Source organism: Ochotona curzoniae, unplaced genomic scaffold (assembly GCF_017591425.1).
Source record: "Ochotona curzoniae isolate NIBS_2020 unplaced genomic scaffold, NIBS_Ocur_1.0 scaffold_3223, whole genome shotgun sequence".
Classification (NCBI taxonomy): Eukaryota; Metazoa; Chordata; class Mammalia; order Lagomorpha; family Ochotonidae; genus Ochotona; species Ochotona curzoniae.
The window spans coordinates 14323923-14339285 of NW_024467108.1; the positions used below are offsets into that span (position 1 = coordinate 14323923).

General features: G+C 36.0%; 1 protein-coding gene and 1 long non-coding RNA gene across 3 annotated transcripts in view; both read left to right on the forward strand.

The window, feature by feature from the left end:
• TMEM135 (transmembrane protein 135) overlaps positions 1–15363 on the forward strand; it is a 203989-nt gene that overhangs the window by 147190 nt on the left and 41436 nt on the right. The gene's annotated exons all lie outside the window — the stretch shown is intronic.
• On the forward strand, positions 66–11404 carry LOC121145489. Its single transcript, XR_005882022.1, has 3 exons — positions 66–77; positions 1011–1015; positions 11307–11404. It is a non-coding gene; the product is annotated as an uncharacterized LOC121145489 (long non-coding RNA).

The following is a 15363-nucleotide window of genomic DNA, read 5'->3' on the forward strand; positions in this document are numbered from 1 at the left end:
TAATATTATAGGGGAAATCAGTGGGGGTGGGGGATAATTTGGGGAAGAGGAAGGGAAATCCCAGAACCTGTGCAATTGTACCATAAAATCAAAAAATAAAAGAAAAAATATACAAATAATAATAAAATAAATACATTTTAAAAAGTAATGACATTTCCTAGTAAGTCCTGAATTGTTTCCACTGGTGATATTACTGTGATGGACCATCTGAATATCTTCTCTGCATGTTTGGAGGGTTAGGAGAGAAAGTACTGCTCTGGATTAGAACTGTTTACATATTGTGTAAAAATGTGAGCCTTTTGAGAATTATTTTATGTTGCCCAAGTATTTAATCCTTTAAATTAATTTTCTGAACCACAGCATGAGCATAACTCCTCCTGATAATGTATACGTGCAATATAATGCAAATGGAATAACAATAAATGCTTAACTTTGTGATAACAGTTTAAGAGATGCTAAAAATAGTGGAATTACAGTCTTTGTTAATAGCATTTATCATAATAAAAAGAGGTACTGTGTTGTGAAGACCTCCTTTTTTCTATATGACTTCAGAAAGAAATAACACTTTGCCTTGTGAATAATACCCCTTGTTTTCCTTCATAGCTCATAAAATTCACTAGATTATGAATTTACTGATGAGTATGAAACTCCTTTTTGTTCCAATGGCTTACTGAGTTACCCTGTCAGAATTGATCCCTGTTTCCTTTCTGCAGTGTAGGTTTTCAAGAAATGCTGGTTCAGATTGATTTCTTTTTTAAAATTTATTTATTTTTACTTAAAAGGCAGATTCACAGAGAGGGGAGACAGAGAGAGATGGGGATCTTCCATCCATTGATTCACTTCCCAAATGGCCACAGCAGCCAGGGTTGAGCTGATCCAAAGCCAGGAGCTTTGAATTCCCATCTCCCACATGGGTACAGGGGCCCAATAACTTGAGCCCTCCTCCACTGCTTTCCCAGACCATAAAAAAGGTGCTGGATCTGAAGTGCAGCAGCTGGGACACAAATTAGCACTGGTATGAGATTCCAGTGCAGCAAGAGTTAGCATGCGATGGCATCATTCAGTCCTGGGTATCTTAATTCATGTTTGTGGAAATATTTAACCAAAATCAGTGAAATGAAGGTGTAACAAGTCAATATGAGAACTTTGAAAGCAAAATTTAGTCTTAGAAATAATCTTGCCATATTGTTAGATAGCAATTTATAGTTTTTAACATGAATTCACAATCATGTAAGAATTGGATTTTGTTCTGTTAATGAGATAGGCTTTTAATTCTAGAGTTTTTAAACTGTTTCTTTTAAACTGTTTCTTGGATAGTAAATAAAATGATAGTATATCATGCAGAATTTTCATCATTCTAAAACCATATTTTACATTTTCTTTTTTAGACCTCATAATTGTTAAACTTCAAAATTTTTATCACAATAAAGACTGTTAATCATCTGAGTATTTAACAGTTTTTTTTCCTTTAATAAACCTTTTAAAAAACAGAAGACATATGCTCTTTCATAGTGGATGGATCCAAGACTGGATGAATTATTTGTTTTATAAAGCAATCACTGGTGTTAAAGTTGCAACTTTCAAATTTTAATTTTACAGTTGACTTTATTCTGTAGCATTTTGTGTAAAGTAAAACTAAATCTTCTCTTAGTATCAATGCATAGCCTTTTTCTACTCATTTGAAGGCAATAATGCAGGTTTTCCTAGTTATAATGTGATTATGGTATTTTTCACATCTCATGTGGTATTTTTCACATCTCATGTGGTATTACTTAAAATCCAGAACAAAATTTTCTGTCATTTAGATAATAAAAAAGCTCTTAATTGTATAAAAATAAATATTGTTAGCACTCAACTAATTTTCTGAGAGTCAAATTATATTGTCTTTGAGAATTTCATAGATATGTGTATTATGAAAAAGCTGCATTGATTTAAAAACTTTCCTGCATCTAAATGAACTTACCTTTTAACTGAAACTTTCCATTAAATTCTTAACTTGTAGAAGTTCAGAGAGCATGTGAGTTAATATGTACTGTATGGAAAACAGCCAGCTGTAGCTAAAGCATTTCCTCATAACATTCATTAACTTTCCACAGAGAAAGTTTTTCACACTTAGGTCAGCTCTTTTGGAAGGAAGAAATTTTGAACTAGAACAAATAATATTTAATGCTCCTTTTATAAACCAATATTGAGAAATCCAGCCAGAAGCCAAGAGTTTTAGACCTACACATCTGGTCATAATGATTTTGGAATCTTTGCTGTCTGATGATATGTCTTTGTTATGACTTCAGAATATTTTCTGGCCAACTCATTAACCAGGTATATAGGAGAGTTGTGAGTCATGCCAAGTTCCTATTATCCAGAAGAATAAAGGATTCTTTTTGCACTGAAAAAAAAAAAAACTATTTGGATGGTACAGGGAAGCCTTATTAAACATAAATGAATATTAGTCCTCATTTTCAAAAACTGTACCTATTTATATGAATGGCATGGTTGCAGAAAGAGAAAGAGGGAGAGGTAGAAACAAAGAGGTATCTTCCATCTGCTAGTACATTCTCCAAGTGATTGTACTAACCAAAGCTAGGCTAGGCCCAAGCCAGGAGCTTCTAACAGGTCTCCCAGGTGGGTAGCAGAGGCCCAAGCACTTGTCATCCTCTTCTGCCTTCACAGATGCATTGACAAGATGGATTGGAAGTATACCAGTTAGGAAGGACGTGAATGGGTTACATGTATGGTCTGTTGCAGACTGCAGGATATATGCTTCACCACAACAACACTTACTCCTCAATGTTTTTTCATGCCCTTTTCTCTGCATGCACCTCCCACCAGGAAAATACCACTTTACACAACATTTTAATAAGCGCTTGAAGACTTCTTGTGAAATCATTGAGACATAAATATATAATATCTTTATTAAAATGTTTTATAAAATTTTCTATTATATGAAATATTAAGAAATGTGTCTTTATTAAAATATTAAGATATTGCCATACAGACATATATATAACTTAACCAACTGCATTTAAACTTAATATTTAAAGAAGATAAAAGGCATACTCAGCATGAAAGTAATTTTGAGACAGCTTACATAATATGGCAAACATTTCTGAAGTGAAAACAGGACACAGAATATTTTGTATTTCTTTCTTTAGATCATAATCCACAATTGAGCATGGTGTGGAAAATACTGGTTATCATCATATGCATTGAGGCATTTTATTTCTTAGTGGGTATTTTTCCAGTCACCCAGAATATTCCTCAAGAAACAGAGAAAGCCACTTAAACTCTATACATAATGAGTATAGAATCCTGAACTATCCCCTGAATACAAAAGCTGAAAGCTAGAAGATTCTATTGAAAAAGTTTTTGGTTTTGACCAAAGAGCCAATATAATTCAGGGCTCAGAGTAATGAAAAAGGAAATATTTATTTTGAGGATAAGCCAATTTATATATTATTGGACGTAATGCAGACCACCCAAGCCTGAAGCCTACTGTTTATAGTTAAGGATCCTAAATACACATGTAGTCTTGATGAGTCAGGGCTATTTCTGTTCCAACTAGAAAATTTTGTGTCTGCAAAGGGTAATAATTTCACTTTCTCCACCCTATATCCTCCACTTTTGGCTAGTAGAATTCTGTCAAGTAGATTATTTTCATAGGAGAAAATGCTTCTTTGGAATTCAGTAATAATAATATTAGGACATTCCATCTATCAAAGGACTCATATTTAATGTTGAGAAACACCAGAGTTGCATTTGCCTTCAAAATCAGTTTCTTGTATGTGTGAACACACACACACACACACCCCTTTATAGCAGAGTATAACTGACTTATTTCTAGCATAAATCTGTGGTTTCATTTGAAACTTCATTCTCTAACCAGCCATCAAATTTTAGATTTCCTCAAGGAGTAGTTGAAGGTTCTCTTATTGTCTGCCTCTGTATTCTCATTGTAAACCCCATCATGCTCAGGGCCTTCACTACCGTCTAATGTAATAGAAGGGAAAAAGGAATGATGCAAGGCGAAAGTTGTCAGACATAAATTTCCTCTACTTCCCCGTTGGAAAGCCAAATCTGTAACTTCTGTGTTTTTCTGTAAAGTAGGAGAATCTTTGCTGAAACTACGTATAGAGAGTCAAAAGCCTGAACAGATTTCCTTAGGTTTGAGAGATTTGTTTTGCATGATCACAGCAGAATGATAGGATTGCTATGATATTTCAGGATCCATTTGGGCACAGTGATCCTGGGTAGTTTTTCCTAGCAGTACACTCTTGAATCTTTTAAGGTACACAGAAAATGAATATTTCATTCAGGGTTGAAGTTTAGCCAGACTGGGTTTCTGAATAGAAAAAGAAAATACTTGTCTTTTGTTGTTGTTGTTGTTGTTGTCTTATTGTTCTCACGCCACAGTTAATATCGAAGACTGTTGTGATCCCAGAAGATGCGGGGATTTGCCCAGCACAGCAAGTAAGCAGTTCTACAGTAGATGGCCAGCTGAATGTTTTCTAATTCAGTTCTACTGTATCTACCTGGAGATGATGTGAAAAGACTAAGGTTAAGGGATCAGTCCTAAAGGCTGCCCTGCCCAATCCCCCACTTCAGATGGTAGTTGCAGGTCACCCGTTTGTTAGACCTGTGCTTCTGGCTGGCTAGTTATGAAAAAGAAGTCCTACAATCCCCTACTCAGGTTTGATTAGTTACTTTGAGTGGCTTACAGATCTCAGGTGAAAACTTGTGTTTCCAGGTTTTAATTAATTAGTTTTTATTGGAAATTCAGATATACAGAGAGGAAGAGAGAGAGGTAAATCATCCATCTGATGATTCCCTCCCTTAAGTGGTCACAATGGCTAGAGCTGACCTGATCCAAAGCCAGGAACCAAAAGCTTCTTCTGGGTCTCCCATGCAGGTGCAGGGTCCCTAGACTTTGGGCCATTCTCCACTGCTTTCCCTGGCCACCAAGAGGAAGCTGAATGGGAAGCAGGGCTGCCAGGACATGTACTGGCATCTGTATGGGATCCTGGCGTGTGCAAGGCAAGGGCTTTAGCCACTAGGCTCTGTTGCTGGGCCCATGTTTCTAACTTTTAAGTAAAGGATGTTACAAAGAAAATGGATGACATGCTACATAAGGCAAGATATAAGGGATAGGGTGTTGAATTTTTATGCCTTCTCTGCTCATTCCACCCTATTGGGACTTCTACATATTCAGCTAAGTCCTTTGTTTTTGTTTTTTTAATGGATTTTGTAGACAAGGTATGATCATGGCTAATACAGACTGAGTGAGGGAAATCCAGAGTTCAATCTGTTTGAATTCTCCAGCACATTTTCCTCATGGGTGTGGGACGGGACTCCTGAGATGGAGGTCTAATCTTCTGTCTGACAAAATAGATCAGAGAATTACTCTATGTATACCTTCAAGGCAGAAAAGAAGTTTTAATTTATGTCCTGACTACTTAGGAGGAAGTTAGGGAGCAGGAACTGTGTTTGAAACCCAACATTGCAAGCACTGAAAACAAAGAATTTTAGGGTAATAGGATGTCTTCAAAGGTCATGGACTTTAAGTAATGTAAAGAGGATAGTAAAGAAAAAAGCATTGACAGATGGGAGGAAATGTAGAACTTGTAAACTGGGAGTTTCTTAAAGGCTGAAAAAACCTTGCCTATGAAAGTAGCTCATCCAAAAACTTAGAAGTATGCATGCAGAAGAATGTTAGCTATTGAAAGCTGAACTATTTGAGCATGTAAATCAAGGAGCATACAGGATGAAGGGAGTATGGTCTAACTGCAGAAGTAGATGTCTGAATTGGAGTTACTGTTTAGAAGCAATAAATCCACAGGAACTGCCTGCATCACATAGGGGGTGTTGAAATTACCCAGAGTAATGGCACGCTTTGGCATTAAAAGACCTTGAGTGAAGTTGTAAAGTCTTTGATGAATGAGGGAGAATGGCCAAGAGATTAGTGGGACAAAATGATGAGGAGGAATTAAAGAGTGATAAGATGGAAAGGAGTGGTCCTCAAATCATCGGGGTCTTTACTAAAGAACTGGAGATAAATATATGAAGCTAGAAATAAATAAACAACATTCATTTGAGGTATCTGCAGGGGAGTGGTATATTTGAGGAGCCACTAGTTTTTATTGGATGTGAAAAGGTGAAGAAAACTTCCCCTGATGAGACTGACTATCTGGGAAAAGATAAACAGGTAGTTTATACTCAGTAAATGCTGTTTATATATTTAACAATAAGAAAAATTTAATTGAAACATTAAAATGACCACCTTCCTTTCTCATTCATTTGGGTGTTTTCCTAAGGATAACATCAGTTAAAAATTGCAAGTCAAATGTAACATTTGATGCACAAGGACTATAGAATTCTGTTTGCAAATGGCATTTTTCTTATTGAATGTTATCATTATATTTTCTTGACACTCTTCTAGTGATGTATATTACATCTTAAATGTGTTTGGCTATGCCCATATTTCAGTGTTGAAATATATAAAAATTAATTTATTTGCATATAAATTCATATGTATATATATGAGTGAATAGTTGAGATAATATGGTTGATCAGATTCCTAAAATCCTTTAAATATTAAACTGCTAATATATAATGAAATTATTGTTGTAGAATATTACTACAAATTGTACCCAGTATGTTCAAATATTTTTCATATGTTAACTAATTAAATCCCCATAGCAACCCTATGAGGTAGAGTGTATCATTACCATTCATTTTTATAGGTGGATAAACCAAGGGAAAATGGATCCATTAGTTTACCCAGTGTCACAGATGGGATGTGGGATGTGGCAGAGCCAGTACCTGAATCTTACTTCCTGGTGCCATAGTCTTTCTGCTCATCATTATACTACACTGCTTCAAGTCATCTCAAGAAATTTATGTCCGATAAAAATACAGGCATACCTTACAAATTAATTTATTTCCTGAGAACCCTTTCTGTTGGGTGATTGTTGTTGCGTAAGCATGCATCCCTGAGTATGCTTGCACAAAGAGGGTTGCAATCAAGATGCATGATCAGTGGGGAATATAAGGCTTCTCTTTGCATAAATGGCACTCTTTCACAGCAGCTATTTTTATATGAGTAGGAATACACTCTAAAATGCTGCTAAAAGTATAACACACTAGATAGGTTAGAAATGTATCGAATATTGGGTACTTTTTAGAATTGTGTTTGCTGTCTTGTTTTTACTTTTCTGATTCACTGTTGATCACAATATTCACTGTTGCAGTGAAATTTTTCTGTTCTATTTTTTTCAGTCCATTTAGATTACTCAAAATATAGTGACTTAAACAAGGAAACAATTTGTTACGTGAAAAGAGGCTGGAGAAGTACAGTCCATAGCTAGGAAGGTATTCCCACAATCACTATGTCATAACCACCTGTTCCGTTACCCTTATGAATTGACTTCATTCTCTAAGTTACTTCATGTGCTAGGATGACTTCTGCAATCCCAGCCATCTTACCTACCGTATGGGACAGAAGGAAGGTGAATGGTGTGAAAAGGAAAAATAGTGCCTTCTGTCTAAATCAGCACTTTTAAGTAAATCTTTCATGTAACCCTCTTGCTTACAGTTCATTGTGTGGGATTAGAAACATGAGTAATAACTGAGTTAGAGAGGGCGTAAGGCTGTAGAGTCTGTGAGACACCTGCCTTAGTAGCCACCTCTCCTCAGACTGTTCTTTACTGGTGATTTGTATCAGCACATGTTGAACTGAGACGTACGTAGAAAAAAGACTTAAGAATTTTAAGAAATTGTCAATGGAATTTCTTCTCATTCATAGTGAGGGTGCTATAAAAATTAAGTAGGAAGAGTTTGAATCAGCTTTGCTGTAGTAAGATTTGCTGCAGGGTTTTAGAGCCAACCCCACTATAAAGCTGACAAATGAATCCAATTATTCATCCACATAAAATGTGTGTTGCACTGTTAACAGGTTAGTAAAAATCAGTATGTTTTTCTTGGACTTCTAGTTTCTGCATGGTAGCAGGAAATAGGGAGAGAGGGATGAATGAAAACATTCTCATCTATTTGTTCATTTATATAAGTAGAAGAAGAACGATTGTTAAACTGGAAGTGTCCTGGATAAAGAGAAAGTCACTTCTTAATTCTCTTTCAGAAGATAGGCAGTATAGTGTCCCTCCCCCATTTCTGCTTCGACCTGGACTTCTGGTTTTATATACAGGAAAACAAGTGACTGGATAAAAATTTAATGCAAAGGTATTATTTGAATAACAATAATAGACTTCAAGTAGTTATTTAAACTTATTTCTTATTCACTGATTTCATGATTGTTTTTGATGATATATGTATATGTATATAAATATAAAACATTTTAGATGAAGTATACATATTATATATGTATATGAACGTAGAGAATTTATGCATGACATACGTTTCTAAAACAACTACATGAAGCTGTCATAATGAATACTGTTGCTTTCCCATTAGACATAGTATTTTGGAGAACAGAATACCTGTACTAACTCCATGAAAGATTAAGTGCTTTTTCTTTTCTAAAGATTGTCTGGATAAAAATAATGTCTTATATGACTTAAGTTTTTAATAAATGAGCTAACAATTTGAGCTACAATGAGTCAACTTTTTGTATCTTTATTTGAAGAGTATATTAGGAATAAAATTATGACCTTAAAGGGGAAAGAAATGAGTGGATGATTATTTAACACAGAATTCTGTTGTCACCTTTGATACTGTAGCTTTTCTCTTGCTGAATACTTAGCAAAACCACTTGACCGGTGTTGGTAGCATTCTTTATTTTGTTGCATGTGGAAACTTGATCAAAGCATTTCAGTCAGAAGTGATTTATTTTGTTTATTTAAACTGGATTCCACATGTTTGTGGTTTCTTAGAATTCTATTTCAGATAGCACCTACAATCAAGAGATGATTCTGGTTGAAATGGCTGTGCTAATCTTTTCTCATTTTAAAAGTTGACTAATATGGTGCTGTTACCTAATGCTGTATTAACTATGAAAAAAATGAAAAATTCTTTATACAGACAGAACAAATTTCATGCACTTCATGTATGGGGTTTCAGCAAAAGATGCTGTTGCCCATTCTTCCTCCCCTTCCTTCCTTTTGTTTTTTTCCTTGTATTTTTTTTTAACAATAATACCCTTTCATTTTCTTTGTAATCACAGGCATAATCCTCCACTAAATAAAGAACTCAGCATAAAGACTACTGTTCAGCAGAAGTATAGACAAGTTCTATAAACAATAATCAAATCTTAAGAAGCCAGTTTTACTCATATTTAATGCATTTTTTGTGTTCTATATATTAGCTGTCACAATTAATAGAAAATATAGTATTCGCCTTACAGTGTCTTATTTCCCTAAGCTTAATGTTTTGCAGTTGCATTCATTTTGTTGCAAAACATAGGATTTTTGCTTTTTTATGGCTTAGTAGTATTCCATTTTGTATATATAACGTATTTTCCTTATTCAGTCATCAGTGAATGGACATCTGCTTTGATGCCACACTTTGCTATTGTAACTTGAGCTGCTATAAATGTGTATGTACAGATTACTCCTTCATATGCTGACTTTCTTTCTAAGGTAAATTCACATGAGTGGGATGGCTGGGTCATATGGTAGATTATTATTAAGATTTTATAGAACTTCCTTATTGATTTTCCTAATGATTGTATTTACATTCTAATGAACAGTGTACATTTTTTCTACATCTTTGCCAGTTGTTGTTTTGATTTTCAGATGATAGCCATTATAAACTGGGGTGAGGAGAAACCTCATTGTGGTTTTCATTTGTATTTTCCTCATGGCTATGAGTCATTTTTCATGCGTCTATTGGTTATTTGGTTTTCAATCTTTGAAAAATAACTGTTCATGTTCTTTGCCCGAGTTTTAACATCTTAAGTTTCCTCAGTACTTTATATGTTTTAAGTATTAATTCATTGCCAGATGTAATCGGTTGATTGCCTCTTTGTTGAGCTTGCTGTGCAGAATCTTCTTGCCTTGTTATCATACTATTTGTCACTTTTCACTTTTATTGCCTGTATTTCTGGGATCTTATCCAAGAAAGGCTTGGCCTATGCCAGTGTCTTGCTGCGTTTTCCCTGTTTTCTGCAAGAATTGTATTGGTTTCAGGTCTTAGGTCTAGCCCTTTACCCACGGCGAGTTGATTGTTGTTTAGAGGTAAGGCCAGAATTAATGTACATTTTGTGTGTGGAGACCCAACTTCATCATCACCATTTGAAGAGTCTCTCCTTTTTTTTGAAAGTGCTTTTAGCCTTTTGTCAAAGAGTAGCTGATTATAGATACATGAACTGATTTCTGAGAATTTTAAATATCTCTTTCTCTAGATTAGGGAATTTTTCCTTTATTATTTCATTAAATACATTTGCAAACTCAGCTTCTCTTTCTGCACCTTCCGGGGCTCCCATAACTCTTATATTTGGCCTCTTAATATTGTCTTTCAATTCTCGAATCCTTTTTTTTTGGCCTGATCCAGCTCTGCTTCTGGCTTTTTGTTTGCTTCTCCCTGGTGACAGGAGATATCTTCCAATTCTGAGATTCTTTCTTCTGCTTGCTTCATTCTATTTTGGAGACTCTCCACTGTACTTGTAATTTGCTCTACTGTGTTCTTAATTTCTGATATACCAGCCTTGATTTGCTTTACTGCTTCCTTGAATTCTTTGTACTCTTGCATGAGCTTCTCATTTTTGATCAGAATCTTTAAAATGAGTCTTATGGATTCTGTGCCCCCCATTTTCTCGATGTCTTCCTCAGTTAACTCTGAGGTTGGCAAAGGGTTTTGCTCCTTTGCAGGGGAGTTTTCGGTAATATTCAATGTGCCTTTGTCTCTTCTTTTGCTCTTGATCATTACACTACTGGTTAGCAGAGTCTTCTTCTTGGGGCAGGTTTCTAAGCTGTGTCACCCACAGGTCTACAATGCGATTTTACTTATTGCAGTTGGTACACAACTTTTTGCTTGCAGCCACTTGTGCCACAACCTCCAGCGAGTTCCAGGTCTGGGTTCTTATGTTAGATTTCCACCGTGGTCTCCACAGCCCCAGCCCTTGGCTCACCACTCTCCACCTCCTGTGATACCGTGTTGTGGCTGTATTATTGTCTGCACAACCTTTCTCCCACTTCTGGTTGGAGCAGGTCCCAGTATTAGAGAGACACCAAGTGTTCTATCTAGTTGGGTTGTTGGTGACACTGATCTTGCTGAAACCTGTTGGACGTTAGGTCTGGATGCCACACGGACCTATTTTGACCCATACGAAGCCACAGTCAGTATTATTTTTCTGTGAGACTTCAGCAAGTTCTCGTGAACTCAGCACATGCGTAGTTCACTATTGTCCCCTGCAGTCCCAAAGCTATTGCCACAGTGTGCAAAATGGTGCCTGACGTACCACTAAACAGTTCTCGATTTGCTGGCCATTAGATCTTAGGGTTACCCAGACCTGTCCCGGATGGAACCCGTAGACTGCCACGTCGTTGCAGTTCACTGAGTCAGAAATGAGCTCACTCCCTCTCAGAGCATGCTCAGTCCTTTCCCTTGCCCTTTCCTCCTTAGGCAAAAGGGCGAACAGTTCAGCTCTAGGGGGCTGACTGGGCTATGAAACTCTCACTGTTCTCACACTGGGATCTGCTGCTCTGTCTCTGCTCCTGGTCAAATCCATCAGACCAGCAGGACAGACAGTTCCCCATCTGGGTTCACCTCCCAAGCTCCCAGTGAAAGTCCCTTCCCACCTGGTTGCTGGTGGAGTTCCGGCTGCTGGTGGAGTTTAGATCACCGTGCTGGAGTATCATTCACTGCAATACCACACTGCTGTGCCCGCTGCTTTCCTGTGTCTGTCAGTCTCCAGGTACCCCTCTGCTGTTGTTCTGTCCTTTCCTATTTCCTGAAATATGTCCTCTCTGCTTCATCCTGATTGAATGTTTCTCCGTCTGTTTAAATGTGTCCTTACCCTATTCCGCCATCTTGATTCTCCCATAATATCTTTAATAAACTCAATAATGTACTAAATTAAAAAAATTCTGTGCAGCCATGTTTTTCTGATTAATTATCGGCCATCATTAGTTTAGGTTTACAGGTTTCTGTCTGCTCCTTCCCACAAATGATTTTTAAGCTTTAAATATTTTTTTCAGATTTAAATCATATATTCATGTCTGAACATCCATAAAAATACTATTATTTTTTCTGTCTTGTAAATGCTCAGTTTTAAAATAGTTCTCATAAAACCTGCTATATCAGTGCATATATCGGTGTACTTTTAGAAAGCTTATTGGGATTGTTTCCTTTTTGACTAATTCTGAAGGAAATAAAAGTCCCTTTGAAAGATAAACAGTACTACACACAATGTCTGCAGTTGTAGCATTTTTGAGCTTAGGCGATCTTTAGTTTGATCAATGACCAGTTTCCTAGAGCTACAGTATGGTCACATTAACTGATTATGAATTTCCATGAGATTTTCACAGTTCTGGTATCATCAGCCAAGAGAAGAAAGTTGTATCATACATCATTACCTTTAATCATTAGGACTCCTGTTGACATCCAAATATTATATTTATGATCATCTAAGTTGCATTTTTCCTAATGGTACCTGTTAGTGACATAAGCCTGTTTAAGTCCTTGACACATGGGGAGCCCAAATTTAGAGTACTGTAAGTATGAAATACATGCTCAATTTTGAAGCCTTAATATGTAAAAAGAATGTATTTCATTAACAACAATTTATATTATTTCCTGACATAATATTTTCTATATTTAGTATTATGATATCTGTTAAATTATTAAATGAAATACATTATTAAAATTCATTCCATCTGTTTCAAGTTTTCAAATGATTACTAGGAAACATAAAATTACATGTATAGTTTAACATTATAGTTCTATTGGACAGTGCTATTATAAGAAGATATGACATGTCAATAGAGGGATGGACTCTTTTGGTTCCAGCCTTGCAATGATTCTGGTAGATTCTGACTGGCTCTAAAAGTATCATTTTTTTTTATTGTTGTTAACATTGTATTATGTGATACAGTTTTATAGGCACTGGGGATTCCCCCCCACCCCTCCCATACCCCTCCCCCCATGGTGGATTCCTCCACCTTGTTGCATAACCACAGTTCAAGTTCAGTTGAGATTCGTTCCTTGCAAACACATATCTAGCATAAAGTTCAGCGTCTTATTGTCCAGATAAGTTCAGTGGCCTCTTGGGGAGACCTTCTCTAGTCTGAAGATAGGGCTAACAGAATAAAGATCCGGTCAGTTAAAAGCCCCAACAAAACCTCAGTATCAATATACAACATTATGGAATTAATTGACATAGTATTGGGTAAACAATATGTTAAAAATAATGCAAGTTCCATTCTTCGAAACATCTGGGTTGAGACAGTGTCAATGACAGGTTCAAAAAAATAACCAACAACCAAACAAAACATTTTGTTTTTTATAGTAATGATGTTGAAGTCTTTATTCAGGAATTTTATAGTATGCTGTTTTATAATATAGAGCCTTTGAAAATCATTTCTTTATTTCAAGGCATCCACTATTTATATTACTCTTGCTGGGAAAGAATTGAACTTTCAGCTTTTTGCTATGTGAAGATCTCATTTCTGAAGTGGGCATATCTATTTTTCTGTTTTTCTTTATCTTTTTATTGTTAAAACCTCACATTATTTTCCAAAGCTTTGTTCTCATGTATCTTAATTACAGTTGGCCTGGTATCAGAGAGAGGATGAAGGATTTGGTCAGAAGAGTTCTAATTCGTTGCTCCTATTAAGAGGTGAAGAATCCTGAGCAGACACTTACCTTGCTAAACCTCCATCTTTGTATTTGTCAAATAGATATGTTGTTACCTACCCATCTTCTTATTTTCTTCTAAACCTTCTTTCAACTATAAAGGATACTATGCTTTTTTGCTATCCTTTATACTTTTTATAATTTTAGCTCTTCCCTTCCTCCCCCATTCATTAATATTCTTTCTTCTATTAATCTTTAATCCTTCTAACACACTGTGGCTATAAACAAAGCGAATATACAGTTGCTACTCTACTGATAATGGCATAATCTGATAAGCCCATGATAAGTTGAAAATATTGTAGGTCAAAATTGTATTTAATACATGCCACCTACTAAAAATGTCATAGACACACAGCACAGTGCACTGCAGAATGTTGCTTGTTTCCCTCTGATGGCGTGACTAGCTGGGAGCTGTGGCTTGTGCTGTTGCTCAGCATGCTTACACAAAGTTCACGGATATTATTAGCTTGGGAAAAGATAAAAATCTGAAGTAGAGTTTCTCTAGAATGCGTTATCACTTAAACACATTAGATCAGGAATCATCTGTGCAACATTGCTTGCAAAATGGAAGTCATTACTTGAAACTTGCATCTAGATTTTTTAAAACTTTGTCATAGGTTTACAAAAAAATGTTGTGAACATCAGCGGAGAGTAGGGTGGTGGGTAGGAAAGGGAGAAAGCAACTTGAATACTTGCTATATTCCCTTTCCCCCTCAGTTTTTTAAGAGTCTGAATATGAGTAATAGCCATGAAAAATAACTTGCTCTGAGTTTATTTGGGTCTTATTATTTTTCTGCATAGTTGTCTTCAGACCATTGCTTGGGCAACAATGTTTACTTTGGACAATGGAGTTCTGTGCTAATTATGTAAATGGAGTGAGTTGCAAGTATTCTAACAAAAGTAAATGAAACTTGAGCGATTTTTAAAAAGGATATCTGATATGGTATTTATGAAATGTATTTTGCAATGTTTTCAGAAACATGTATTTCAAGACCAGTTTTTAGGGTGAGTTTAGTGGGTAATTCAGGAGGCCTTTGTCTCTCAGGCTAGACATGTCAACAAAACTTGTAGTTCTGAAAACTGCCGAACACCAAAAATGAAAACCTTCCCAACGTCCGATTTTCGTTCCCACATTCTCACATTCCCTGAGGTCCCAACTCTCAATATCCTGCCAGCTACTCTCCTCACTGATTGGCAAAGCTAAAATGGTACTTGTACATCTGTGAATTATGCCGTGACTTTCAAGGCTGTATCCATACTTTCATGAATTGTCTCCACAAATATGCTCTGTACTGATCTCTGCTCACCTCCCTTAAACCTTTCCTCTCTAACTGCTTTTCTGCTTATTAGGTCTTTATTGATGTACCTTCATTCATATCTTTGTCAGGTTCTGCCAGTACATTCTGATCTGCTGACATTTTGTGTTGCATTATTAGAAAAGACAAACCATACTAAATATCTTCTAGTGTTCCAGAGATAATATCATGGCAAAAATTCTATGCCAAGTCAATGTGGAATAAATATGGAAGTAATAAATTCTTGAAGAATAAATGCTACATT